Here is a 26829-nt window from a genome sequence, read left to right as displayed (position 1 = left end):
CACTTTAGAACTGCTTTTTCAGATAAAACAGTGAAGCAGGGTGGACTAAACTCAAAGAGAGAATCAGGTTTTATCCCAAAGAGTCATAAATCGACTCACACGGCCTTTTCTTATGGATCTTTGCAACAGATGTTTGTAATCACATAACTGCAAAAAATCTTGGCCAAATTTTTAAGATATAAACACTTAAATCTATCGGAAAATGGCTTAAAAGTAGTGAAATTACCTGTCCATGCCGCAAGATAATACTTGATAAAATGCTTTAAATTCTGCTAAATTCTAGATAAACATACTTAAAACAAGTTAATGATTAGTATGAATGGACTAACCACTATCATGTAAGACTGATTTCAAGTACTATATCTAGAATTTAGCATCTTTAAATTTATTATCAGGCCATTCATACTAATCATAACCTTGTTTAAGAATTTAGCAGAATTTCAAGCATTTTATCTAAAATTTTATATCAGAAAACTTACTATCAAGCCATGAACACTAACCTTAAACTGGTTTTAAGTATGTTTATCTAAAACTTAACATCTATAAACCTATTCCCAGCCCATAAACACTTACCAGAGACTGTTTATTTCGAGTCTAGAGGTAGTTTATTTCAAGATAACTCATCAAGTAAAGTATTAAGTATTATCTTGCTGCATGGATAGATAATTTCACTACTTTTAAATCATTTTCTGATAGATTAGATTAGAAGTGTTTATATCTTGCAGTGTGGTTTTACTTACTTTACTACAATGTGGGGAGAGATAGAATTTGCGATTTTTAGAGGAAAAAGTAGGTACCTCAGCTTTAAAATGAAAAAAAAAAAAAAAAAAACCTGTGTTGATACTGAAAGTAAGTTTGCCACTTATCCTAAACATGCAGTGAAGTAACATCTAATGATGCCAACACTTTTACATTTTAAATGATAGTGGCTTTATTTTAACCAGAAAAGGCCCGAGAAATGTTGATTTTTCCTTTAAACGGGGAACTGTCATAAGGTCAAAAAGTCGTCTGACTAGATACATTGCACATTTAAATATAATCCAAATATTACAGATTTGACCCATATGTTTTGCTTTTATTCATTTGCTGATGCCAATACCGATTTAGAAGTTTAGAAGAGCAACCGGTGTTTTTGGGCCGATATCTGGGGCCGATTTAGATGAATTTTCCCAAATTATGTCATTTAAATTTACCACAGACACCGTTTAACTTTTTCTGTTTAGCACAAACCTATAAGAGAGCATTGTTAATGAGTTTTGCAGCTATTTTTTCATATTAAAGTGTTGATTTAAAACTGTGTGTGTTTTTAGGCAGCAGATTGTCCAAAACAAAATATCAGAGTAGCCAATACACTAAAAAGTCCAAATTTCGGCCCATATAACGACCAATTGCGTTCAGCCTAAAAGACACAGGTTTCCACAGATATTAAGGCGATGACGTCTATAAAATTACTGCAGTCCAGTTTGTGATAGTGCGGAGTCTGTATGATTGCACATAACATTTAAAATCATGTATTTAATCCACTTTATGCACTCAGCTTTTAAACATGCTCGTACCATCGGCAGCCTTTAAGTGCACTCCGAGCTGAACGTTTTTAAATGAGACATAATGAGGTGAAATTACATCTGAAGTGCAGCTTTGTGTCACATTTGTGCCGAGGACAAACCAAGGCCAAGACTAAATCCAATACAGTCAAATCTTGTGACCCGTGAATGGTTTTATGAAGGTGCATATTAAATCATATCATTTTCAACTCATCTGATTCAGTTAAGGACAAATCGTCAGCTTTTACTGCTGCAATGTCCCATGTAACCCGTCTCTTTTGCAGTCAAAGCCAAAATATATCCATCAGATTAACACCAATAATAAGTGAATATACGTAGGACTGGGCGATATGGTGATAAAAATCGAATTGTGGTTTCATCCCTGTGATAATCTGCAGCATTGTGATTCGCTTGTTTGTTGTTGAATGTAGTTCTCTGGTGAAAAACGGACACTTTGCACCTCCCACGCTCCTACTGGTCAGTCTCCATCATGTTCTGAGTGAGTGACAGGTAGATTTAACCAATCACAGTGAAGAAAAAACTTTGAGAAACAGCAGATAGCTTTAGACCCCATTTACACTGAAGCAAAACCACGTATCACCGTATTGGAAATGATGTGCATCCAGACACGTCGTTTCTGTGTCTGCACTCCTTCCCTATCCACACAGCTTTGAGGATATTTGTTTACATTTTACAGAAACCAAACTTAAAACCACATGGCTAATTTGCACTCAAAAAACAGCTCGCTATTGTGCAGTTCAGCTTCTGTCGGACTAAAAGGCATGACTCAGTGGAATGTGAGTGTTCTTTCTGTGACAGAGGGGTGTTCTGTTGATGGTGAGTCTGTTCTTCTATCACGTTGGAGATGGTTCATGTTAAACTTTTCAGAGATTATACGTCTGCAGGTCGTACGCATAGATAGACCGTGTATATGAATATATATTAACTTCTTTTCTTCTGTCGGGTTCTTTGTGATAATTTCGTAGGTGTCGGTGTCTGCGAGTAGTGTTTGCATTTTTTGTTTGTATGTTTTTGTGTCCAATATAACTGTTGAAAACAACAAGTTATCAATAAAACCAACAAACACCGGAAAAAAAACACTACAATCCAACACAGGGCAGCAGGACAAAAACATAGTCACACTACCATACATCAGAGGAATAACCGAACCCATCCAGAGAGCCATGAAAAACACAACATTAGCACTGTAGTAAAACCATACACAAAACTCCGTCAACAGCTCGTACACCCCAAGGACAAAATCCCACAAGAACAAAAATGCAACGCCATCTACGAAATTCAATGCAGATCATGCAATAAATCATACATAGGGGAAAAAGGCCGGGCATTTCACATCCGAAAAAAGGAACACCAAAAGGAATGCGAGAAGGAAACGTCAGGGAGACTCACCAGAACACAAAAAGATAAAGCAGAACAGGAAAACCTAAAATCCGTCATATCAGACACTGTAAAAGGAACAACCACATTATGGATTGGGACGGGGCTCGGATCATTGGATCGGAAAACAACAAGTTCAAACGCTGGATCAAGGAGGCCATTGAAATCAGGAAACGAGGCACGGACAGCATTAACCGGGACGACGGCGCGTTCCTCCTTTCACACACCTGGGACACCCTCCTCCAGAGACACCGGGCGACGGGAGGCGTGGTCAGTCTGAGCGACCTGCCAGGTCCATCAGGTTGACCACGCCTACAGGAAGTAACAACAGCTGATATACGACACGTCACCACCAACACCGGTGACAGTTCTGAAGATGGCTTGCAGCTAGCAGCCGAAACATGTCAACAAGGTAAACACACTTTACTGCATTGTCTTTAAAAAGAACCCAAGAAGTTAATGTATATAAGAAGACAAAATGAACATCTTTTGCTTATATGAATATATGCTAGCGTTTTGGCGGTGAATTAGCTACTTTGCGGTGCATAGAACTACATCAGCGTATCAGTGTTTTCAGGCGTCCACAGAGTGTCGGATCAGTTTCAGAGTAGTTTTAGTGTTGTTAGCTCCTCCCTTCAGGCAGATATACGGAAGTGTCCACCAGCATCTGACCAGAAATGAAGCAGCTTGGATGAGCAGCGAAATGTATTTGACCAAATTAAACTTTTGTCCAGTTGACAAAATTAAATTCTCCCTTTGCCGTAAAATATTAGCCAGGCTGGCACCACCTAGTGCTTTTCATTTCTCTCCAGAAACTAGGTCAGGAATCAGAATACACTAGGCGGGCACCAGCCAATCAGTGAGGAGCCATACATTCTGTGTTGGCAACGATTCCCGAGATTGAGGATTTAAAGCCGAAACAAAGATAATGTTTGGTGAATTTCATTAAGGGGAAAGACGTTACTGCCCTTCTTCCTACGGGATCTTGGAAAAGCTGAATAAACCAGTTCGCCCTGTTAGTGGCGCATTACATACGTCACGACCAAACAGCAGCGATTGGTTAAATGATAAAAAGTACCCACCTACCGTCGAGCGAACGAAATCTAAGACTTTGAGATCAGACAGTTTCTACGAAGTAAAACAAACTGGCTAATGAATCAGGCTAGTAAAATGTAGCTGTTAAATTGAAAACTACCACTTCATGACATCACAAGGTGTAACGGAGCATTTTGAACTTTGGAGATGTAGACAGAATAATAATAAAAGATACTCAAATATCCATGAATGAAACAAAACACAACTCCGGGTCTGTTTTTGAGGAGGTAACAACATTTTAACGTGACTTAAACCTTTCATAGATACAATTTATCCGTAATACAGGAACTTTAATGTTGAAGGATGTATATATGGATTATTATGAGTTCAAACTTTAATTAATAATCCCTTAAAAATAATGATTCTCATATAGTAGGTGTCCTTTGTCCTTTGTATTTCAATAATATAGAGCATACTGTTGCACTAATTTGTCATAGCAGGGATTGGGTTCAAAATGAGACTTGTTAGTTGTCAGCTTTACTTGGAAATGCACAATAAACTCATCTCACCGAATAATTATGATATTAAGAATGAGTTAGGAAAGTGGACACTCACTTTGAACCACTGCAAACCGTTTAAAAGGAAATTTGATTTATAGAATTATGACTCTAAAATTAGACTTTCAGTATTACGAAACAGTTTACAAAGAACTAGTTTGATTCGAGTTGGCGTAGTCGCGATGGTCAAATATCCTTATGCAATAGCGTAACGGCCGCTCTGCTGATGGGTAATGTGTTTAAGGCTGCACGCTTAAGCATCACAGTCGGTCTCTTTGTGTTCTGTGATGGGCTAAATGACTGGAGTAAAAGTTTAAGCTGGTGTGAGTGCAGAGGAGGTGAGTGTTAAGTGTCTGTAAACACACACTGGGGCCTGTATTACATGAGGCCTGTTAAAACTGGCTGCTCCTTGTTAAAACAGCTCGGATGGATATGAACACGTTTACAGCTTTTAAAAGTCAAAATGATTCAGACTTTACTAGAATTTAAAAATATTATTGTGTGAAGCAGGCTGTAAAAGAGTTTAATGAATGTGGTGTTAGTTTAGATTCAAGAGGTTCTTTGTTTAAATGCAAAATATTTAACAATTTACATTTTAGTTTGATTTCTAATGATGGAAAGGATACTTGCTAAAAAAAATATAAGTGCTGTAAAAAGTGCACTGTGTAACATTTCTGGTGGAGAGTCCTTCGAAATATCAAGAGGCAAGAGTATTTTTTGGTATATTTTACTAAATTGTTTTGTTACAGCGCTTCAGTTTTGTTGCTTGTTTGGAGGAAGTAAACTTTTTTTTATGAAACACATTTGACATTTTCACTGTTTTGATGATTAAAATGTTTGTGTTTAAATTAAATTTGCATTAGAAGTGGTTTAACAAAGACTTTTAGCATCACAGCCATGAATTTTGATTTATTTTTTATTAATATCATGCCATATCAAATCAATTTGAAATATATTGTATTGAATCGTTTTGAATCAAAAGCTCACTGTATCGAGATATGTATCATATCGGCAACTTCTTTTTTTTTTTTCTTTTTTTTTATTAATATTTTTTATTAAGGAATCACAATATACTCATACAAGATTTACACATCACAATTATTTTTTCTTTTATATTTTTCTTATTTTCAAAAGGAAAACACCATCTTAATAATAAATACCAAATCCAAATATTATCAAAAATGAAGCAAAGGCAAACAATCAAAAGATAATAATAATTATGATGGTGAAAAAATAAAATAAAATAAATTAAATTAAAAAAGGTAATGAGAGAGAGAAGAAAAGACAGTAGGGTGGGGGAAGATCAGTCTATTCGTCTAAAGGCAGAATTTTTAATGATTTGCAGTAAACAATAAAACATAAACAAACCCCATTTCTGTTCAAAACTTTCTTCATTGCCCTTGGTTGCAATATTAATCTTTTCTAATTTAAGAAATCCTAAGACATCACGAAACGACTGAGATATTAAAGGAACTGCAGCAGATTTCCAGAGAAGCAAAATATTACGTCGGGCTATGAGTGAAGTAAAATCGAGTATTTTGAAATAACGACAACTTCTGAATGATACCCAGCCCTAGTCTCTATAGAGAGGTTATTGCTTGAAAAAATACTAATTTTTTCTCTGAGCGAAGTCGCCTCTCCACAGATCTGACCTTTAACTTTGCATGTTGGTTTAACCTGCTTAACCTAATAAGTTTAATACCATACTATGGAATATTCCAGACAAAACCATAGACTCTATTCATGCTTATGTCACAAACCAAGAAGACGTTTGGAAAGATGCGATGACAACTTCCAGTGTATTTCCCAACACTGGACTCACCGACCAGCTGTGATAAAAACCCACTGAAGTAAATGTGATCAGCGGTAAAGTGAAGACTGCAGACGCATGTGCTGTTTGGAATCATCTTGAATTTGGCGTCCATCTCTTCAAATCGCATGTACCCAGTGCGCTCGGAGTTGTGTGTCAGTGTGGAATTGAGGTGACACTGAGGTGTGGTTGTAATTGTTGATTAGCCGAACATAACGGAACGCTACAATGACATGGAGATGAAGAAAACTGGAACATTTTCTCATTTTGCCTAGATTTTGTCAAACTTACTACCGCGAACAGAGCCCGCCGGAGTTCGTAATCGCAGTTTCCAAACGTCTTCCTGGTTTGTGACATAAGCGTGAATAAATAGATGTGGTAGACCCTCCACTGTCAGCTTCTGTCTGACTAAAGGACACGACTCAGGTCAGTAAGCACAACCAGAATTAATTTTTGAGAAATGAAGGGATTTTAAGTGCGCCTTATAGTCCGAAATATATGGTATTTGTAATTAGGTACCTTCCACTTTGCACTGCTGTGACTGACCTAAGACCCACATAAGCCAAATAAAGACAGACAATCATTTAGTATTAGTATATTCTTGCTTCTTATAGTGCCAAAAATACTCCAAAAAATGTATGATCTCATCTCAACAGAAAATATTTGGCTTGTAAATGAAGCTAAATCGTTCAGTACTGTATTCACGTCATGGTTCGTGGGGCCGTGTGGTATTTTTGACGACTCTTTCCAAACGTGTTTTCCTTGAGTCATTGATTCATTGACTGAGTGATCCGTCTCTGTCTGCACAAAATACACCAAATGTCACTGTGGTCACCGGGAACAACAGCAGCATGATGTTTACACATGTTCAACTATGTTATTTATCTCTCAAACCTTTTATACGGTTAACGTGTTTCCCAGACCACGAATGAAACTATAAAAGTAAGACGAGTGCTTTAAGAATCTTTCGAATTTTGTACTTGTAATACTGCACAATTATAGAAGCTGATATGTGTAGTCAGTCATTACTACACTTAAGGTTTCTTTGGATTAGGGGTGTGCAAAAATATCGAAATATCAATATATCGTGTCATTTAATGTGATTATACAGTATTGATATCGTGGGCTGCTCTATCGATATATCGCCAAGAGTATTTTTTTGAATATTTTACTAAATTATTTTGTTACAGAGCTACAGTTTTGTTGCTTGTTTAGAGGAAGGAAATTTTTTATGCGACACATTTGACGTTTTCACTGATTCATGAGTAAAATGTTTGTGTTTAATATGAACTTTGCGCAAGAAGTGGTTTAACAAAGACTTTTAGTATCACAGCCATGATTTAGCCTTTATTTTTATTGAACCGTAGTAGTAGTTTTTGTAGTTGTAGTAGTAGTTGTAGTAGTTGTAGTTGTAGCTGTAGTAGTTGTAGTTGTTGTAGTTGCTGTAGTAGTTGTAGCTGTAGTAGTAATAGTTGTAGTAGTAGTATTAGTAGTAGTTTTTGTAGTTGTAGTAGTTGTTGTTGTAGTTGTAGTTGCTGTAGTAGTTGTAGCTGTAGCTGTAGTAGTAATAGTTGTAGAAGTAGTAGTTTTTGTATTTGTAGTAGTAGTTGTTGTTGTAGTAGTAGTTTGTTGTAGTAGTAGTTGTTGTAGTTGTAGCTGTAGTAGGAATAGTTGTAGTAGTAGTAGTAGTATTTTGTAGTAGTTTTGTTGTAGTAGTAGTAGTTTTGTAGTAGTAGTTGTTGTAGTTGTAGCTGTAGTAGGAATAGTTGTAGTAGTAGTAGTAGTAGTTTTTGTATTTGTAGTAGTAGTTGTTGTTGTAGTAGTAGTTGTTGTAGTTGTAGCTGTAGTAGGAATAGTTGTAGTAGTAGTAGTAGTTTTTGTATTTGTAGTAGTAGTTGTTGTTGTAGTAGTAGTTGTTGTAGTTGTAGCTGTAGTAGGAATAGTTGTAGTAGTAGTAGTAGTTTTTGTATTTGTAGTAGTAGTTGTTTTTGTAGTAGTTGTAGTAGTAGTAGTTGTAGTTGTAGTAGTAGTTCTTGCAGTAGTTGTTGCAGTAGTTGTAGTGGTAGTAGTAGTTGTAGTAGTAGTTGTTGTAGTTGTAGTAGTAGTAGTAGTTGTAGTAGTAGTTGTTAGTAGTAGTAGTAGTAGTAGTAGTAGTAGTAGTATAAAATTGTGTTATTATTTTATATTACACTTGTTATTAATTCTATGTTAAGCAAAACTATTTATTTTAATAAGAAAAGGTTTAATGTTACATATCTCGGAAGAAGAGAAAACATGCAGATGATGTTGAAATTCCTTAATAAATATAGTCAAACTTAGTCCCAGTTTTTAATTTCGTCCCTCTGTGAATTTGAGTTTCACATCAAATGCATCTTCCTCTGTGTCCCTATAGCGAAAAACATCTTAAAGCTCCTGTCTCAAGTTGTTCAGCCCGAGCCTCTACGACGATAACATTAAGATTGACTGGAAAAACCTTGTATCTCCCGTCTTTAGCACCGTGCTTCCTTTTTCCATGCACTGCTAATACTACTATTAATACTAATACTAATACTACCAATACTATTACTCTGATGAACTTGTATCTAAGAAGAGATGCCAAATATTTGTATCTGCTTTGGACCCATGTGTATCAGAGTAAATCAGTCTGTCAAGCTGAGCTTGGATGAATGTTTCTTTGATTTTTGACTGTTCACAGTTGAAAGATGGATTTTCATTGTTATTTTAGTTGTTATTTTTGACTGATTGTTGGCTTTTGAAAAAGTAAAAATAAAATTAAAAATTAAAAGGAGTTCAAAAGCTACAGGCTATAGAGACATGTACTATGAATATGATTATGATTATGATTAGTAGTAGTAGTTGTTGTTGTAGTAGTTGTAGTAGGAGTAGTAGTAGTTGTAGTAGTTGTTGTTGTTGTAGTTGTAGTAGTAGTTGTAGCTGTAGATGTTGTTGTAGTTGTAGTAGTTGTTGTTGTAGTTGTTGTTGTAGTTGTCGTAGTAGTTGTTGTAGTTGTAGTAGTAGTTGTAATAGTTGTTGAAGTAGTTGTTGTTGTAGTTGTAGTAGTAGTTCTTGTTGTAGTTGTTGTAGTAGTTGCTGTAGTAGTAGTTGTAGTAGTTGTCATTGTAGTTGTTGTAGTTGTTGTAGTTGTAGTAGTTGTTGTAGTAGTTGTAGTAGTTGTTGTTGTAGTAGCAGAAGTTGTAGTAGTTGTTGTAGTAGTTGTAGTTGTTGTAGTTGCATTTGTTGTAGTAGTAGTTGTTGTAGTAGTTGTAGTAGTAGTTGTTGTTGTAGTAGCAGAAGTTGTAGTAGTCGTGTTTGTTGTTGTTGTTGGAGTAGTAGTAGTTGTTGTTGTAGTAGTTGTCATTGTTGTAGTTTTAGTAGTTGTTGTAGTAATTGTAGTTGTTGTAGTTGTTGTCGTTGTTGTAGTAGTAGTAGTTGTTGTAGTGGTTGGAGTAGATGTAGTAGTAGTTGTTGTAGTAGTTGTCGTTGTTGTTGTCGTTGTTGTTATAGTTGTTGTTGTAGTTGTAGTAGTAGTTGTTGTTGTAGTAGCAGAAGTTGTAGTAGTAGTAGTTGTGTTTGTTGTTGTTGTTTTTGTTGTAGCAGTAGTAGTTGTTGTAGTAGTAGTAGTTGTTGTAGTAGTAGTAGTTGTTGTCGTTGTTGTTATAGTTGTTGTTGTAGTAGTAGTTGTTGTTGTTGTAGTAGTTGTTGTTGTAGTAGCAGAAGTTGTAGTAGTAGTTGTTGTAGTAGTTGTCGTAGTTGTTGTCGTTGTTGTTATAGTTATTGTTGTAGTTGTAGTAGTAGTTGTTGTTGTAGTAGCAGAAGTTGTAGTAGTAGTAGTTGTGTTTGTTGTTGTTGTTTTTGTTGTTGTTGTTGTTGTAGTAGTAGTAGTTGTTGTAGTAGTAGTAGTTGTTGTCGTTGTTATAGTTGTTGTTGTAGTAGTTGTTGTTGTAGTAGCAGAAGTTGTAGTAGTAGTTGTAGTTGTGTGTTGTTGTTGTTGTAGTTAGTTAGTGTTGTTGTAGTAGTGTTGTTGTTTTGTTTTTGTTGTTGTTGTTGTTGTAGTAGTAGTAGTAGTAGTAGTTGTTGTCGTTGTTATAGTTGTTGTTGTAAGTTGTGTTTGTAGTAGCAGAAGTTGTAGTAGTAGTAGTTGTTTTTTGTTGTTGTTTTTGTAGTAGTAATAGTCGTAGCAGTTGTATAAAATTGTGTTTTTTATATTATGCTTTTTCTGGATTCTATGTTTAAGCAAAACTATTATTAAACATTTATTTTTAAAAGAAAAGGTTTAATGTTACATATCTCAGAAGAAGAGAAAACACGCAGATGATGTTGAAATTCCTTAATAAATATAGTCAAACTTAGTCCCAGTTTTTAATTTCGTCCCTCTGTGAATTTGAGTTTCACATCAAATGCATCTTCCTCTGTGTCCCTATAGCGAAAAACATCTTAAAGCTCCTGTCTCAAGTTGTTCAGCCCGAGCCTCTACGACGATAACATTAAGATTGACTGGAAAAACCTTGTATCTCCCGTCTTTAGCACCGCGTGTTGTAGTAGTTGTAGTAGTTGTAGTAATTTTTGTAGTAATTGTAGTAGTAGTTGTAGTAGTTGTAGTAGTTATAGTAGTAGTTGTAGTAGTAGTAATTGTTGTAGTAGTTGTAGTAGTTGTCATTGTTGTAGTTTTAGTAGTTGTTGTTGTTGTAGTTGTTTTTGTAGTAGTAGTAGTTGTTGTAGTGGTTGGAGTAGATGTAGTAGTAGTTGGAGTAGTTGTGGTTGTAGTAGTAGTAGTAGTTGTTGAAGTAGTTGTTGTCGTCGTTGTTGTAGTTGTTTTTGTAGTAGTAGTAGTTGTTGTAGTGGTTGGAGTAGATGTAGTAGTAGTTGGAGTAGTTGTAGTTGTAGTAGTAGTAGTTGTTGTTGTTGTAGTAGTTGTTGTTGTTGTAGTAGTTGTTGTTGTAGTAGCAGAAGTTGTTGTAGTAATTGTAGTTGTTGTAGTTGTAGTAGTTGTTGTCGTTGTTGTAGTAGTAGTAGTAGTTGTTGTAGTGGTTGGAGTAGATGTAGTAGTAGTTGGAGTAGTTGTGGTTGTAGTAGTAGTAGTAGTAGTTGTTGTAGTAGTTGTAGTAGTTGTTGTCGTTGTTGTTATAGTTGTTGTTGTAGTTGTAGTAGTAGTAGTTGTTGTTGTAGTAGTTGTAGTAGTTGTTGTTGTAGTAGTTGTTGTTGTAGTAGTAGTAGTTGTTGTAGTGGTTGGAGTAGATGTAATAGTAGTTGGAGTAGTTGTGGTTGTAGTAGTAGTAGTTGTTGTAGTAGTTGTAGTAGTTGTAGTAGTTGTTGTTGTAGTAGTTGTTGTTGTAGTAGCAGAAGTTGTAGTAGTAGTTGTTGTAGTAGTAGTAGTTGTGTTTGTTGTTGTTTTTGTAGTAGTAGTCGTAGTAGTAGTAGTATAAAACTGTGTTTTTTATATTATGCTTTTTCTGGATTCTATGTTTAAGCAAAACTATTATTAAACATTTATTTTTAAAAGAAAAGGTTTAATGTTACATATCTCGGAAGAAGAGAAAACACGCAGATGATGTTGAAACTCCTTAATAAATATAGTCAAACTTAGTCCCAGTTTTTAATTTCGTCCCTCTGTGAATTTGAGTTTCACATCAAATGCATCTTCCTCTGTGTCCCTATAGCGAAAAACATCTTAAAGCTCCTGTCTCAAGTTGTTCAGCCCGAGCCTCTACGACGATAACATTAAGATTGACTGGAAAAACCTTGTATCTCCCGTCTTTAGCACCGCGTGTTGTAGTAGTTGTAGTAGTTGTAGTAATTTTTGTAGTAATTGTAGTAGTAGTTGTAGTAGTAGTTGTAGTAGTTGTAGTAGTAGTAGTTGTAGTAGTTATAGTAGTAGTTGTAGTAGTAGTAATTGTTGTTGTAGTTGGAGTAGTAGTTGTTTTTGTAGTTGCAGTAGTTGTTGTAGTAATTGTAGTTGTTGTAGTTGTAGTAGTTGTTGTCGTTGTTGTAGTAGTAGTAGTTGTTGTAGTGGTTGGAGTAGATGTAGTAGTAGTTGGAGTAGTTGTGGTTGTAGTAGTGGTAGTAGTAGTAGTTGTTGTAGTAGTTGTAGTAGTTGTTGTCGTTGTTGTTATAGTTGTTGTTGTAGTTGTAGTAGTTGTGTTTGTTGTTGTTGTTGTTGTTGTAGTAGTAGTAATAGTTGTAGTAGTTGTATAAAATTGTGTTTTTTATATTATGCTTTTTCTGGATTCTATGTTTAAGCAAAACTATTATTAAACATTTATTTTTAAAAGAAAAGGTTTAATGTTACATATCTCGGAAGAAGAGAAAACACGCAGATGATGTTGAAATTCCTTAATAAATATAGTCAAACTTAGTCCCAGTTTTTAATTTCGTCCCTCTGTGAATTTGAGTTTCACATCAAATGCATCTTCCTCTGTGTCCCTATAGCGAAAAACATCTTAAAGCTCCTGTCTCAAGTTGTTGAGCCCGAGCCTCTACGACGATAACATTAAGATTGACTGGAAAAACCTTGTATCTCCCGTCTTTAGCACTGCGTGTTGTAGTAGTTGTAGTAATTTTTGTAGTAATTGTAGTAGTAGTTGTAGTAGTTGTAGTAGTAGTAGTTGTAGTAGTTGTAGTAGTAGTAGTTGTAGTAGTTATAGTAGTAGTTGTTGTTGTTGTCGTTGTAGTAGTTTTAGTAGTTGTTATAGTAGTTGTAGTAGTAGTAATTGTTGTAGTAGTTGTCATTGTTGTAGTTTTAGTAGTTGTTGTTGTTTTTGTAGTTGTAGTAGTTGTTGTAGTAATTGTAGTTGTTGTAGTTGTAGTAGTTGTTGTCGTTGTTGTAGTAGTTGTTGTCGTTGTTGTAGTTGTAGTAGTTGTTGTCGTTGTTGTAGTAGTAGTAGTTGTTGTAGTGGTTGGAGTAGATGTAGTAGTAGTTGGAGTAGTTGTGGTTGTAGTAGTAGTAGTAGTAGTTGTTGTAGTAGTTGTAGTAGTTGTTGTCGTTGTTGTCATTGTTGTTATAGTTGTTGTTGTAGTAGTAGTAGTTGTTGTTGTTGTTATAGTTGTTGTTGTAGTAGTAGTAGTAGTAGTTGTTGTAGTAGTTGTAGTAGTTGTTGTTGTAATAGTTGTTGTTGTAGTAGCAGAAGTTGTAGTAGTAGTTGTTGTAGTAGTAGTAGTTGTGTTTGTTGTTGTTGTTTTTGTAGTAGTAGTCGTAGTAGTAGTAGTATAAAACTGTGTTTTTTATATTATGCTTTTTCTGGATTCTATGTTTAAACAAAACTATTATTAAACATTTATTTTTAAAAGAAAAGGTTTAATGTTACATATCTCGGAAGAAGAGAAAACACGCAGATGATGTTGAAATTCCTTAATAAATATAGTCAAACTTAGTCCCAGTTTTTAATTTCGTCCCTCTGTGAATTTGAGTTTCACATCAAATGCATCTTCCTCTGTGTCCCTATAGCGAAAAAAACATCTTAAAGCTCCTGTCTCAAGTTGTTGAGCCCGAGCCTCTACGACGATAACATTAAGATTGACTGGAAAAACCTTGTATCTCCCGTCTTTAGCACCGCGTGTTGTAGTAGTTGTAGTAATTTTTGTAGTAATTGTAGTAGTTGTAGTAGTAGTAGTAGTTGTAGTAGTTGTAGTAGTAGTAGTAGTAGTGTAGTAGTAGTTGTTGTTGTTGTAGTTTGTAGTTGTAGTAGTTAGTAGTAGTTGTGTTGTAGTGTAGTAGTTTTAGTAGTTGTTATAGTAGTTGTAGTAGTAGTAGTTGTCATTGTTGTAGTTTTAGTAGTTGTTGTTGTTTTTGTAGTTGTAGTAGTTGTTGTAGTAATTGTAGTTGTTGTAGTAGTAGTTGTAGTAGTTGTTGTCGTTGTTGTAGTAGTTGTTGTCGTTGTTGTAGTTGTAGTAGTTGTTGTCGTTGTTGTAGTAGTAGTTGTTGTATGTTGTTGGAGTAGATGTAGTAGTAGTTGGAGTAGTTGTGGTTGTAGTAGTAGTAGTAGTAGTTGTTGTAGTAGTTGTAGTAGTTGTTGTCGTTGTTGTCATTGTTGTTATAGTTGTTGTTGTAGTAGTAGTAGTTGTTGTTGTTGTTATAGTTGTTGTTGTAGTAGTAGTAGTAGTAGTTGTTGTAGTAGTTAGTAGTTGTTGTTGTAATAGTTTTGTTGTAGTAGCAGAAGTTGTAGTAGTAGTTGTTGTAGTAGTAGTAGTTGTGTTTGTTGTTGTTGTTTTTGTAGTAGTAGTCGTAGTAGTAGTAGTATAAACTGTGTTTTTTTATATTATGCTTTTTCTGGATTCTATGTTTAAACAAAACTATTATTAAACATTTATTTTTTAAAAGAAAAGGTTTAATGTTACATATCTCGGAAGAAGAGAAAACACGCAGATGATGTTGAAATTCCTTAATAAATATAGTCAAACTTAGTCCCAGTTTTTAATTTCGTCCCTCTGTGAATTTGAGTTTCACATCAAATGCATCTTCCTCTGTGTCCCTATAGCGAAAAACATCTTAAAGCTCCTGTCTCAAGTTGTTGAGCCCGAGCCTCTACGACGATAACATTAAGATTGACTGGAAAAACCTTGTATCTCCCGTCTTTCAGCACCGCGTGTTGTAGTAGTTGTAGTAATTTTTGTAGTAATAGTAGTAGTTGTAGTAGTTGTAGTAGTTGTAGTAGTAGTAGTTGTAGTAGTTATAGTAGTTTATAGTAGTAGTTGTTGTTGTTGTCGTTGTAGTAGTTTTAGTAGTTGTTATAGTAGTTGTAGTAGTAGTAATTGTTGTAGTAGTTGTCATTGTTGTAGTTTTAGTAGTTGTTGTTGTTTTTGTAGTTGTAGTAGTTGTTGTAGTAATTGTAGTTGTTGTAGTTGTAGTAGTTGTTGTCGTTGTTGTAGTAGTTGTTGTCGTTGTTGTAGTAGTTGTTGTAGTAGTTTAGTTGTTGTTGTAGTAGTAGTAGTAGTTGTGAGTAGTTAGTAGTAGTGGAGTAGTTGTGGTTGTAGTAGTAGTAGTAGTAGTTGTAGTAGTTGTAGTAGTTGTTGTCGTTGTTGGTCATTGTTGTTATAGTTGTTTGTTGTAGTAGTAGTAGTTGTTGTTGTTGTTATAGTTGTTGTTGTAGTAGTAGTAGTAGTAGTTGTTGTAGTAGTTGTAGTAGTTGTTGTTGTAATAGTTGTTGTTGTAGTAGCAGAAGTTGTAGTAGTAGTTGTTGTAGTAGTAGTAGTTGTGTTTGTTGTTGTTGTTTTTTGTAGTAGTAGTCGTAAGTAGTAGTAGTATAAAACTGTGTTTTTTATATTATGCTTTTTCTGGATTCTATGTTTAAACAAAACTATTATTAAACATTTATTTTTAAAAGAAAAGGTTTAATGTTACATATCTCAGGAAGAAGAGAAAACACGCAGATGATGTTGAAATTCCTTAATAAATATAGTCAAACTTAGTCCCAGTTTTTAATTTCGTCCCTCTGTGAATTTGAGTTTTACATCAAATGCATCTTCCTCTGTGTCCCTATAGCGAAAAACATCTTAAAGCTCCTGTCTCAAGTTGTTCAGCCCGAGCCTCTACGACGATAACATTAAGATTGACTGGAAAAACCTTGTATCTCCCGTCTTCAGCACCGCGTGTTGTAGTAGTTGTAGTAATTTTTGTAGTAATTGTAGTAGTAGTTGTAGTAGTTGTAGTAGTAGTAGTTGTAGTAGTTGTAGTAGTAGTAGTTGTAGTAGTTATAGTAGTAGTTTTGTTGTTGTCGTTGTAGTAGTTTTAGTAGTTGTTATAGTAGTTGTTAGTAGTAGTAATTAGTAGTTGTCATTGTTGTAGTTTTAGTAGTTGTTGTTGTTTTTGTAGTTGTTAGTTGTAGTAGTTGTAGTTGTTTGTAGTTGTTGTTGTAGTTTGTTGTAGTAGTGTTGTCGTTGTTGTAGTTGTAGTAGTTGTTGTCGTTGTTGTAGTAGTAGTAGTTGTTGTAGTGGTTGGAGTAGATGTAGTAGTAGTTGGAGTAGTTGTGGTTGTAGTAGTAGTAGTAGTAGTTGTTGTAGTAGTTGTTGTCGTTGTTGTCGTTGTTGTTATAGTTGTTGTTGTAGTAGTAGTAGTTGTTGTTGTTGTAATAGTTGTTGTAGTAGCAGAAGTTGTAGTAGTAGTTGTTGTAGTAGTAGTAGTTGTGTTTGTTGTTGTTGTTTTTGTAGTAGTAGTCGTAGTAGTAGTAGTATAAAATTGTGTTTTTTATATTATGCTTTTTCTGGATTCTATGTTTAAGCAAAACTATTATTAAACATTTATTTTTAAAAGAAAAGGTTTAATGTTACATATCTCGGAAGAAGAGAAAACACGCAGATGACGTTGAAATTCCATAATAAATATAGTCAAACTTAGTCCCAGTTTTTAATTTCGTCCCTCTGTGAATTTGAGTTTCACATCGAATGCATCTTCCTCTGTGTCCCTATAGTGAAAAACATCTTAAAGCTCCTGTCTCAAGTTGTTCAGCCCGAGCCTCTACGACGATAACATTAAGATTGACTGGAAAAACCTTGTATCTCCCGTCTTTAGCACCGCGCTTCCTGCCAAAACCATTACATCTTTGCACAAACGACAAACAGACCACCCGCCTCTCGTCTTCCCCCTTCTCCCCTTCTCCCTCCTCCCCCGGATAGATGACACCAAATTGGGGCCTCAGAGATAATCTTATAGCTATGGCGTCGTTATGATCCATATAAAACAAACTACCTTTCCGACAGAATGAATGCCTCTCCTTACGCTCCTCCACTCTGCCAGGAAAAATCCATTGCGTCCTCCATCAACCGCGAGACTTGTACCGTCTTGACAGAAATTTAATTCGAGGCAGCGCTGGAAAATAATTATTGTATTTTGAAAGGAGTAATCATTGGGCAGGACATGATTGAATGTGTCCATGCTTATTGACTTTTGCGATGAGTAATGGCTTTGTTTAGTCGATATTCTCGTCGAAATTGTATAATTAATTATCCGCGCGGCTGTCACGGGATCACGATGGAGGGGCCTGATGAGGATTTGGGAAGATTACATTTTCCGACCGCCTCTCTCTCTCTCTCTTTCTCTCTCTGAGTCTCTCTCTTTCTCTGTATCTCTCTCCTTCTCTCTGTATTTCTCTCTCTCTCTGTCTCTCTTTCTCTGTTTTGCTCTTCTTCTCTCTGTCTCCCTCATGTTCTGTCTCTCTTTCTCTCTGTCTCTCTCTCTCTCTGTCTCTCTGTATCGCTCTCTCTGTCTCTCTCTCTCTTAATGTATCACTCTCTCCCTCTGTTTCTCTCTGTCTCCCTCATGCTCTGTCTTGGTCTCTCTCTCTCTCTGTATTTCTCTCTCTGCATTTCTCGCTCTCTGAGTATCCCTCTCTCTCTTTCTCTCTATCTCTCTTCTTGTCTCTGTGTCTCTCCTTCTCTCTGTATTTCTCTCTCTCTGTCTCTCTTTCTCTGTATCACTCTCCTTCTCTCTGTATTTCTCTCTCTCTCTGTCTCTCTTTCTCTGTTTTGCTCTTCTTCTCTCTGTCTCCCTCATGCTCTGTCTCTCTTTCTCTCTGTATATCTCTCTCTCTCTCTGTCTCCTTCGCACTCTGTCTCTCTGTATCGCTCTCTCTGTCTCTCTCTCTCTTAATGTATCACTCTCTCCCTCTGTTTCTCTCTGTCTCCCTCATGCTCTGTCTTGGTCTCTCTCTCTCTGTATTTCTCTCTCTGCATCTCTCGCTCTCTGAGTATCCCTCTCTCTCTCTCTCTCTCTCTCTATCTCTCTTCTTGTCTCTGTGTCTCTCTCTCTCTCGGGATTTCCTTCCGTCTCTCTTTCTCTCACTCTGTATTTCTCTCTCTGTATTTCTGTCTCGGTGTCTCTCTCTGTATTCCTCTCTGTATCTCTCGCTCTCTGTATCTCTCTTCTCATCTCTGTATCTCTCTGTCTGTACCTCTCTTTCTGTCTGTCTCTCTCTCTCTCTCTCTCTCACTCTGTATATCTCTCTGTATCTCTCTGTCTGTACCTCTCTTTCTGTCTGTCTCTCTCTCTCTCTCTCTCTCTCTCTCGCTGTATCTCTTTCCTTTTCTTTGTGTCTCTCTCTGTCTCCTTAGCACTCTTTCTCTCTCTTTCTCTCTCTTCTTTTCTCTGTATCCCTCTGTCTCCCTCACGCTCTCTGTCTCTTTCTCCCTCTCTTTCTATATCTCTCTCCTTCTCTCTGTATCTCTTTCTCTGTCTCTCTTTCTCTGTTTTGCTCTTCTTCTCTCTGTATCTCTCTGTCTCCCTCATGCTCTGTCTCTCTTTCTCTCTGTATATCTCTCTCTCTCTGTCTCCTTCGCACTCTGTCTCTCTCTCTCTTAATGTATCACTCTCTCCCTCTGTTTCTCTCTGTCTCCCTCATGCTCTGTCTTGGTCGCTCTCTCTGTCTGTATTTCTCTCTCTGCATCTCTCGCTCTCTGAGTATTCCCCTCTCTCTCTCTCTCTATCTCTCTTCTTGTCTCTGTGTCTCTCTCTCTCTCTCTGGATTTCCTTCCGTCTATCTTTCTCTCACTCTGTATTTCTCTCTCTGTATTTCTGTCTCGGTATCTCTCTCTGTATTCCTCTCTGTATCTCTCGCTCTCTATATCTCTCTTCTCATCTCTGTATCTCTCTGTCTGTACCTCTCTTTCTGTCTGTCTCTCTCTCTCTGTGTTTCCTTCTCTCTCTCTCTCACTCTGTATATCTCTCTCTGTATCTCTTTCCTTTTCTTTGTGTCTCTCTCTGTCTCCTTAGCACTCTTTCTCTCTCTTTCTCTCTCTTCTTTTCTCTGTATCTCTCTGTCTCCCTCACGCTCTCTGTCTCTTTCTCCCTCTCTTTCTATATCTCTCTCCTTCTCTCTGTGTCTCTCTCTCTGTCTCTCTTTCTCTCTTTAGCTCTGTCCTTCTCTCTGTATCGCTCTCTGTCTCCCTTGCGCTCTGTCTTTTTCTGTCTCTTTCTCTCTCTTTCACTGTGTGTCTCTCTCCTTTTCTCTGTATCTTTCTCTCTCTCTCTCTCTGTCTCCCTTGCACTGTCTCTCTCTTTCGCTCTCTCTCTGTTTCTCTCTCCTTCTCTCTGTAGCTCTTCCTCTGTCTCCTCACGCTCTGTCTTGCACTCTCTCTCTGTCTTTCTTTCTTTATCCCTCTCTGTCTCTCTTTTCCTCTCTCCCCTTGATTCTGTTTCTCTTTCTCCCTTTCTATCTCTTTACCCATATTTTTATATTTCTCATCCTTTGTCTCCCTTCTTTACTCTCTCTCTTTCTCCTTTTTTCTCTCTCCCTCTCTTTACCCCCTTCTCATCTCTCACCTCTCTCTCTTTACCCTTACCCTCTTTATATCTCTTTCTTTCTCCCCTTGATTCTCTTTCTTTCTCCCTCTCTGTCTCTTTACCCTATATTTTTTGTTTCTCTCTTCCTTTCTCTCTCCCACTTCTTCCCTCTTTTTCTCTCTCCCTCTTTTAACCCCCCTCCCCCATCGCTCTCACACATCTCTCTCTCTTTACCCTCTTTGCATCTCTCTTTATCTCTCCCCTGGATTCTCTCTCTTCGCCCCTCTATCTCTCAACCCTCTGTGTTTTTGTATCTCTCTTTCTCTTTCTCCTTCTATCTCTTTCACAACCTGCTCTCTTTTCCTCAGCTTTCTGTTTCCTCTGTCCCTCTCTCTTTCCTTCTATATCTTTTTTCTCTTTTCTATCCCCCCTTCTCCTTCTCTCTCTGTTTATCTCTCCCCCACCCCTTTCTCTCTTAATTCCTCTCTTGCCCCTCTCTTCTCCTTTTTTTTCCTCTCCTTTCCCTCTCTTCATATTTCACCGTCTCTTCCCCTCTCTTCTCCCTTTCTTTGCCACACCCCCCTCTTCTCTCTCCCTCTTCTCTCTCTCTCCCTCTTTCTATTCCGCCGGCGTCCTCTCCCACATTGATTTTGCCTCAGTATCTTTTGATTGTAACTTTATCAGGCTGCAGTGGGCAGAGGGGAGGTTGTGTTTGTGTACTCGCTCGGACCAATTGATGAACCCCTGTGTCGAGGCTTGTTGTCATGACGAAGGTGTAGCGTCGCGGGCACGGGCCAGAGCTAACGGATGGATCTATAAAAACAAACGCGGGATACAGATCTGCTGCTGCTGTCAGGCATCGGGATAAAGAACAGGAAGCACCATCAAACCTGACCCTAAAGCATTTATATTGACTTAAATGTGCACTGTGTAACTTTTCTGCCGGAGGGGGACGTGGAGATCTTATTGCGTCGCCTGGAATATTCCACAGTATGGCATTAACATATACTGTATATCTTAAAATTATTTATTTACAGGTGTTTTTATTGCTTAAAAATGTGAATCCTGTGGCGTCCTCTGCACAGATCATACCTGTAACTATACCTGGGAGCTTAAATGCCATACTGCGGAACATCACAAGTAAGGCCGGGTATCATTAAGAAGTTGCCGATACGATACATAGACCATGGTACGATACGCTTTCCGATACAGTGCACTTTCGATGCGATATGATATATTTGATACTAAAAATCCACAAAGTTTGTGCAAAGTTCAAATGAAAAACACAAATTTTACTCCAAACAGTAAAAATGTCAACACAAATTAAAGACAAAACTAAACTAAACTAAAATAAGTCACTTAAAAATTAAAAATAAATAAGCAAAAAAGCACAGTCACACACAAATTAATTTAGTAAAATATACCTAAAAATATGTCAGATGAAGAAAAGAGGTAGAGCGCATTACTGGGTCATTAAAAAATGTTAAAAATAGCAGTGCAGGAGTTAAACTAGTCATCTTATCAGAAAGTTACTCTTACTGAAAAATACATTTGCACCTCGCCCATTTTTACATTTTTTAGTAAGGGTAACTTTCTGTTAAGATACCTTAAAATACTCTTGACGATATATCGATACAGCAGCCCACGATATCGCTACTGTATCAGCACATGAAACTGATATGATATATCAATATTTGGATCTTTTTGCAAACCCCTAATCACAAGGAAGGAAAAAAACATCTGCACGGTAACAAGCAGGTGCCGGACCTTCCACCAGAAAAGTTACGTAGTGCACCTTTACACAACTCTGGAATAAAATGTAAACGACTAGAAGGAAAAAAACTTGCAACTGCAGTTAATGTGAATACCTTTTTTTCTTTGTTTGTTTATTGGTATTTCTTCAACTTATAGACTGGTTTCCCACGGTCATGGAAATCCTGGAAAAGTCACAGAAATTGAAAATGTCATGAATTTCTGTAAATTGAATGAAAGTGTTAAGAAAGTCATGGAATTTTTGTATCTCTTTCATGCAACTACAGCGTTCTTTTAAGTTCTCATTAGATTATTATGATTATTATTTCCAAATGCATGAGCCTTTTGTTTAAAAGAGACGACAATAAATGCACTGACAGTATTTTTATTTCATATTTAGCCCTAAAAGGTGTAGGTGCCATAAAGTCATGGAAAATTCACTTTAGGTCATGAAAACGTCATGGAAAAGTTTTGAAATTTTGTCAGTGAAAAAGAGTGGGAACCCTGTATGTTCTTATTTGCTGATTGTGCTGGCAGCAAAGTTCCCAGGTTTGACTCTGAAGCAGGATGTGGCCTTTCTGTGTGTTCTGTGTGGAGTTTGCATGTTCTTTGCATGTCCAGTATCCCCCATTATGTGATCCCACTCACGTGAAACTCCTGAATTTACACAGGATGCCCATCCTGTCACGAATTATGACTGGAAAAAGTGTCTCGCTCAAGTACACAACAGTACGTCAGACATTGTTTCTATCATAACTGTGATTCCAGACACCAACATGCTTTATTAAAAATGCATGTTCTGTCCTGAAAAAGTATTATTCTCAGTGTCCTACTTTTAAATTTTATATATCTTACCATTTTAAAAAACACTTAGATGTAACTTGCACTATCCTTGCATCTGTGGATTCAAATACACTAAATAAATGGTCAAATAATGAATATCTTATTCAATAATGATAGTATAAACCAGGGATTGGCAACTTTAAATACTCAAAGAGCCATTTGGAGTGTTTCCCACAGAAAGGAATTACCCCGAGCCACCTAACCCTTTTGACAGAAAAAATGAGGATAACACAGCATATAATTTTTTTTTTCTTTTACTTCACAGGTCACAAATCAATGAAATGCTACAGAGAATATGTGTCCATTCAGATAAACGGTCTATGTGCATGACCAGCAGACTTATAATCTCTGAAAAGTTTAACATGAACCATCTCCAACGTGATAGAAGCACAGAACAGACTCATCATCAGCAGAACACCCCTCTGTCACAGAAACAACACTCATATTCCACTGAGTCATGTCCTTTAGTCTGATAATGAGTTTATGCAAATTGGCCATGTGGTTTTAAGTTCCATTTCTGTAAAACGTAAACAAATGTGCTCAAAGCTGCATTAAACACATTATTACTCAAAGTATATTTAAGTCCTCCTGTAGGAAATAAAAATCCAAACTTAAATTATGTACCCGCAGCAAACCAAAACTGCTGTCTGCTTTTGTGTTTCGTCATCAATTTATCGAAATGAATGAAAGCAAATTAATCTTCCCACGTAGCATTAAATGTTGTTTTCTTCAGAAACTTTTCTTTTCTTGGATTTATCCATAATTTACCTACCAGTTGTCGAAAAGCTTAATAAATCATTCTGCTGGTGTAGGACCTGGTAAATCCAGGTTGCCAGATCTGTGCCGGGTGTTGCACGTTGGTGACTTTGACGCATATTTTGAGCGACAAAATTATGTCAGACGTTTGATTTGAATGTTACAAGATTATTTAAAAGTTTGGAATCACATTTAACGACGAACAAACTAAAATAAAAGTCACAGGGAGCCACAACAGAAGGATAAAAGAGCCATCAAACTCAAAAACCATCAAAATCAACACATTCCTGACACCGTAATCTTCTGTCATGTCACAGACTTTGTCCACCTTGTGTTTAAGTTTCCCCCTCCCAAAACCAAACCGATAACCCAGCCCCTCCCCGAGTCAATGACCGTTTATCTCTTTCCCCACAAAATAATGAAGATCCGATAAAAAAACGCTGGGAAAAAATACGACCTGCCCGACGAAAGCCAAGTGTGAGACTCGGAGATCAAATTAAAGCACCTTTCACCCCTGCATTTATTGATGGTTTTTAATGACGGGAGGCGTTGTCAAACTGCCGATTTGACAAGACCTAAATCAAACCACAATTACAGCTACCGGACAAATGACTAGACATTATAGACATCTTATATTTGGGGGTTTTTTTTGGACCACAACTTCTCGCTATCAAACTATTATGATTTAAGGCGGACACGGTCAGCGAACCAAGCAGGCCTCATATAGCTTCCAACAGCAGTTTTCTCCCCAGACGCATCTTCATCTTCCTCAGTATGGGACATAACCATCAGTGGCTCATCTTCCTCACCCCTCCAAGGTCTCTCCGAGTGACAAACTGCACCCGCGTTCTATAATGTCATTGAGCCTTGAACTGGTATACGCAGTTTTTTTTTTTTTTTTTTTTTTTTTTTTTTAAGAACCACTGACCCGCCGAAGCAGCTGTGACGATGTTTAATTGACCTACAAATAAATGTGGCGTGAAATGCGCGGTCCCCGTCCATACTGTTTGGGAAATAGACATTGTTCACTCATTCGTCTTCTTATGCTTATTAAACGTTAGGTGGTTTGAAGTGGAAGCCGTGGAAACTATCGGCTGTGTGTATACCGTGGGTTTGTTAATAATTAATTGTCTGTGGAAGTGGATGTGAGTCAGTGGTCCCTCGTTTATCGCGGGGGTTACGTTGTAGAAATAACCCGCAATTGGCGAAATCCGGGAAGTAGTCAGCTTTATTTTTCTGTTTTAAGGCTGTAAAACCCCTCACCAAACACTTTACACACTTTTCTCAGACAGGACAGTTACAACACTTTTTGCATCCTTCTTAAAACTTATCGCTGCTGTCGTCCTTGTGTTATTTTCATTTTTCTTTATGTAACGAACCGAAGATTAATTTATTCTGTAATGGCACCCTATAGTAGAGGTCTCCGCGGGACAGAATTTTCAGTCCCACTCCCGCAAAGAATTGTAATTTTCAGTCCCGCGCCCGCAAGTCCTGCAGGATGGGAACCTTTGCTTTTTTAAGCGATATCAAACACGGAGAAGCGAAAAGAATTGGGCTGAGTATGGGAGGAGGACTGCATGGGTAAGTTCTGGCTCAATCCTGATTTAGACCTGGTTTTAGGCCTGGTTTTAGACCTGGTTTAGTCCTGGTTTAGTTCTAGTTTAGTGGTACAGCCTGCACGATGTATGGGATGGGGGACTCTCCGCATGGCCTTTCGGGGGACTGTCTGCTGCTTAAAATTTTTTATTAATGCCAAATAAAATATCCCACCTGCTCCCGCGTTTTGTAGTCCGGCCCCCGCCCACGCCCGCAGTGAGCTTTCAAAATGTGTCCCGCGCCGCACTGTTTTGCGTCAGGTTGGGCTCTACCCTACAGCCGCGTAACTTCTACTTTCCTTCAGCGTGTCCAGAAGTCCAACTTTTTGTGCGATGGTTTGCATCTTCCTCTGCCTTTTGGGTGCGACCGCAGGAGGCTTTGTCGGCGCAGAACGTTTCATCGACATTGTGGGTTTTGTCGGGGAGAAAACTTGCAAACATACAGCACTTCAGAATCACACTGCTACTGATCGAACATTTGTGTAAATTTGTCAAGCTGAACACATTCTGCACTGTACAGGAGACACGGCACAGAGGAGACTGATTGACAACGGTCTACAGTCTCTTACCCAATCAGGACACGGGGAGGAACTCAATGCACATTCACACGCTGTAAAAAAATAAATAAATAAAAGCATGCAAAATTGCTCAAAAAAAAAAACAGTGAGGCCGTGAAAGGTGAACCACGTTACAGTGAGGGACGATTGTAATGTTGTTACAGTACTGAAATTTTTAACTCAGTTTTGATACTGAGGGACAGACTTGATACTGCAGTGATAATAACAAACTTTTTTTAGACAATACAATTATATACAGTTAAATTGTAATTTGAACATAACACTGTAATTTTCAACACAAATAATATTACTTAAAGGTCCTATATTACACAGAATTGACTCTTGTGAGCTGTAAGTCATAATGATGAGGTAACAGCATTATAACAGATGAGAAAATAGCGTAATTTGGGCGCTTTAAGTTAAGGCTTAAGGTGCGCTACTTGAATTTTCCTGAAAAACAGAACTAGTTCATTTGAAACTATTTACACATTTATTCCTATCTTCTTAATTATTCACCACAATGAGTTTATAAGCTCTTTTATAACTTTCAGAGGCCTGACTGGAGTTGGGGCATCATACGACTGCCAACACTGCACCAACATTAGTTCCTGGTTCACAGACAATAAAAAGTTTCTATAATTAGTAAGGATGTAAAAATAACTGGAATATTGTGATATTATATCATCAAAAGTCTCACAGTAATATATCAGATCACAAGTTCCTTTGCTTAAATGCATTTTTTAATAGCAGCAACAGCTTATAAACATCGGGAACTACATGTCCCATGATTCATTTCAGCGCAGACAACATGAAGTAATATGTTTTTTACTTGAATTTTTGGGATTATGACAGTAATAATTCATACCATTCACACAATTATATCAACCTTTCCAATAAATATCCTACCGTGAGATGCATATCGTGATAATATCGTATCGAGAGATTTCGATATCGTTACATCCCTAATAATTAGTGGCAAAAGAGAAATTCAGTTTGTTTCGCAGCTGATCCAAGCTGCTTCTTCAGTTCTGGGGACTCCAGGAATGTTTTTTGCTTCTTCAGTTCTTCCCCAAAAATGAAGAAGCAGCTTGGATGAGCTGCAAAACAAACTGAATTTCTCTTCTCTTCTCTTTCAACCAGAAAACTTCTGTTCTGAATTTCTCCTTGGCTATGGATTCTATCTGTACGACAGAGGGATTTTACATACATTTCTATCAGATGCAGACAGTACACAGCACATTAATTTTAATCTGAAGAGTTTTTGCTTCTTTCTGTACTGTGGCAAACTAATTTTACTTTATTACATGAAAAAACTAGTACATCCGCTTTAAGACCCCAAAAATCAAGAGCAATAGCACATTTTTTAACCATCTTTAAAATGCTATAACATCCTCACGGATCAATTTCAATACATCATTTTAAAAAGTACGTCTGATTCTCTAATCCCAGTGATCCTTGAAGTAACAGAAGCTGTTTTTGGAGCCGCAGTGACCCGCCTATGCATTACGTTTAATTGACCTACAGAGAAATGTGCCGTGAAATGCGTGTTCACTGGGTTTTTCCACTCACCTGAATGAATGACTCAACATTCACTTAACACAGACAATAGGGAGGCACACGCTGGGCCATATGCTTCTTATCTGCCACTGTTTACACCAATAATCGCAGGAGCAAACAAAAGTCATTGTCCAAATAAGATGGAGCAGAGCGAATTACAAATGGTGCTAATGGGGGAGGATTAATTAGATGATATCGTGCACAGTGTAACATTTTAA

General features: G+C 37.1%; 1 protein-coding gene across 1 annotated transcript in view; it reads left to right on the top strand.

The window, feature by feature from the left end:
- LOC110166333 (inositol polyphosphate-5-phosphatase A) overlaps nt 1-26829 on the top strand; it is a 485134-nt gene that overhangs the window by 393519 nt on the left and 64786 nt on the right. The window lies entirely within an intron of this gene.

This window comes from Boleophthalmus pectinirostris, unplaced genomic scaffold, assembly GCF_026225935.1.
Source record: "Boleophthalmus pectinirostris isolate CB_2022bp ecotype Guang Dong unplaced genomic scaffold, ASM2622593v1 HiC_scaffold_5, whole genome shotgun sequence".
NCBI lineage: Eukaryota > Metazoa > Chordata > Actinopteri > Gobiiformes > Gobiidae > Boleophthalmus > Boleophthalmus pectinirostris.
The sequence above is the reverse complement of the archived record's forward strand: the minus strand, read 5'-3'. Positions and strand labels throughout refer to the sequence as shown.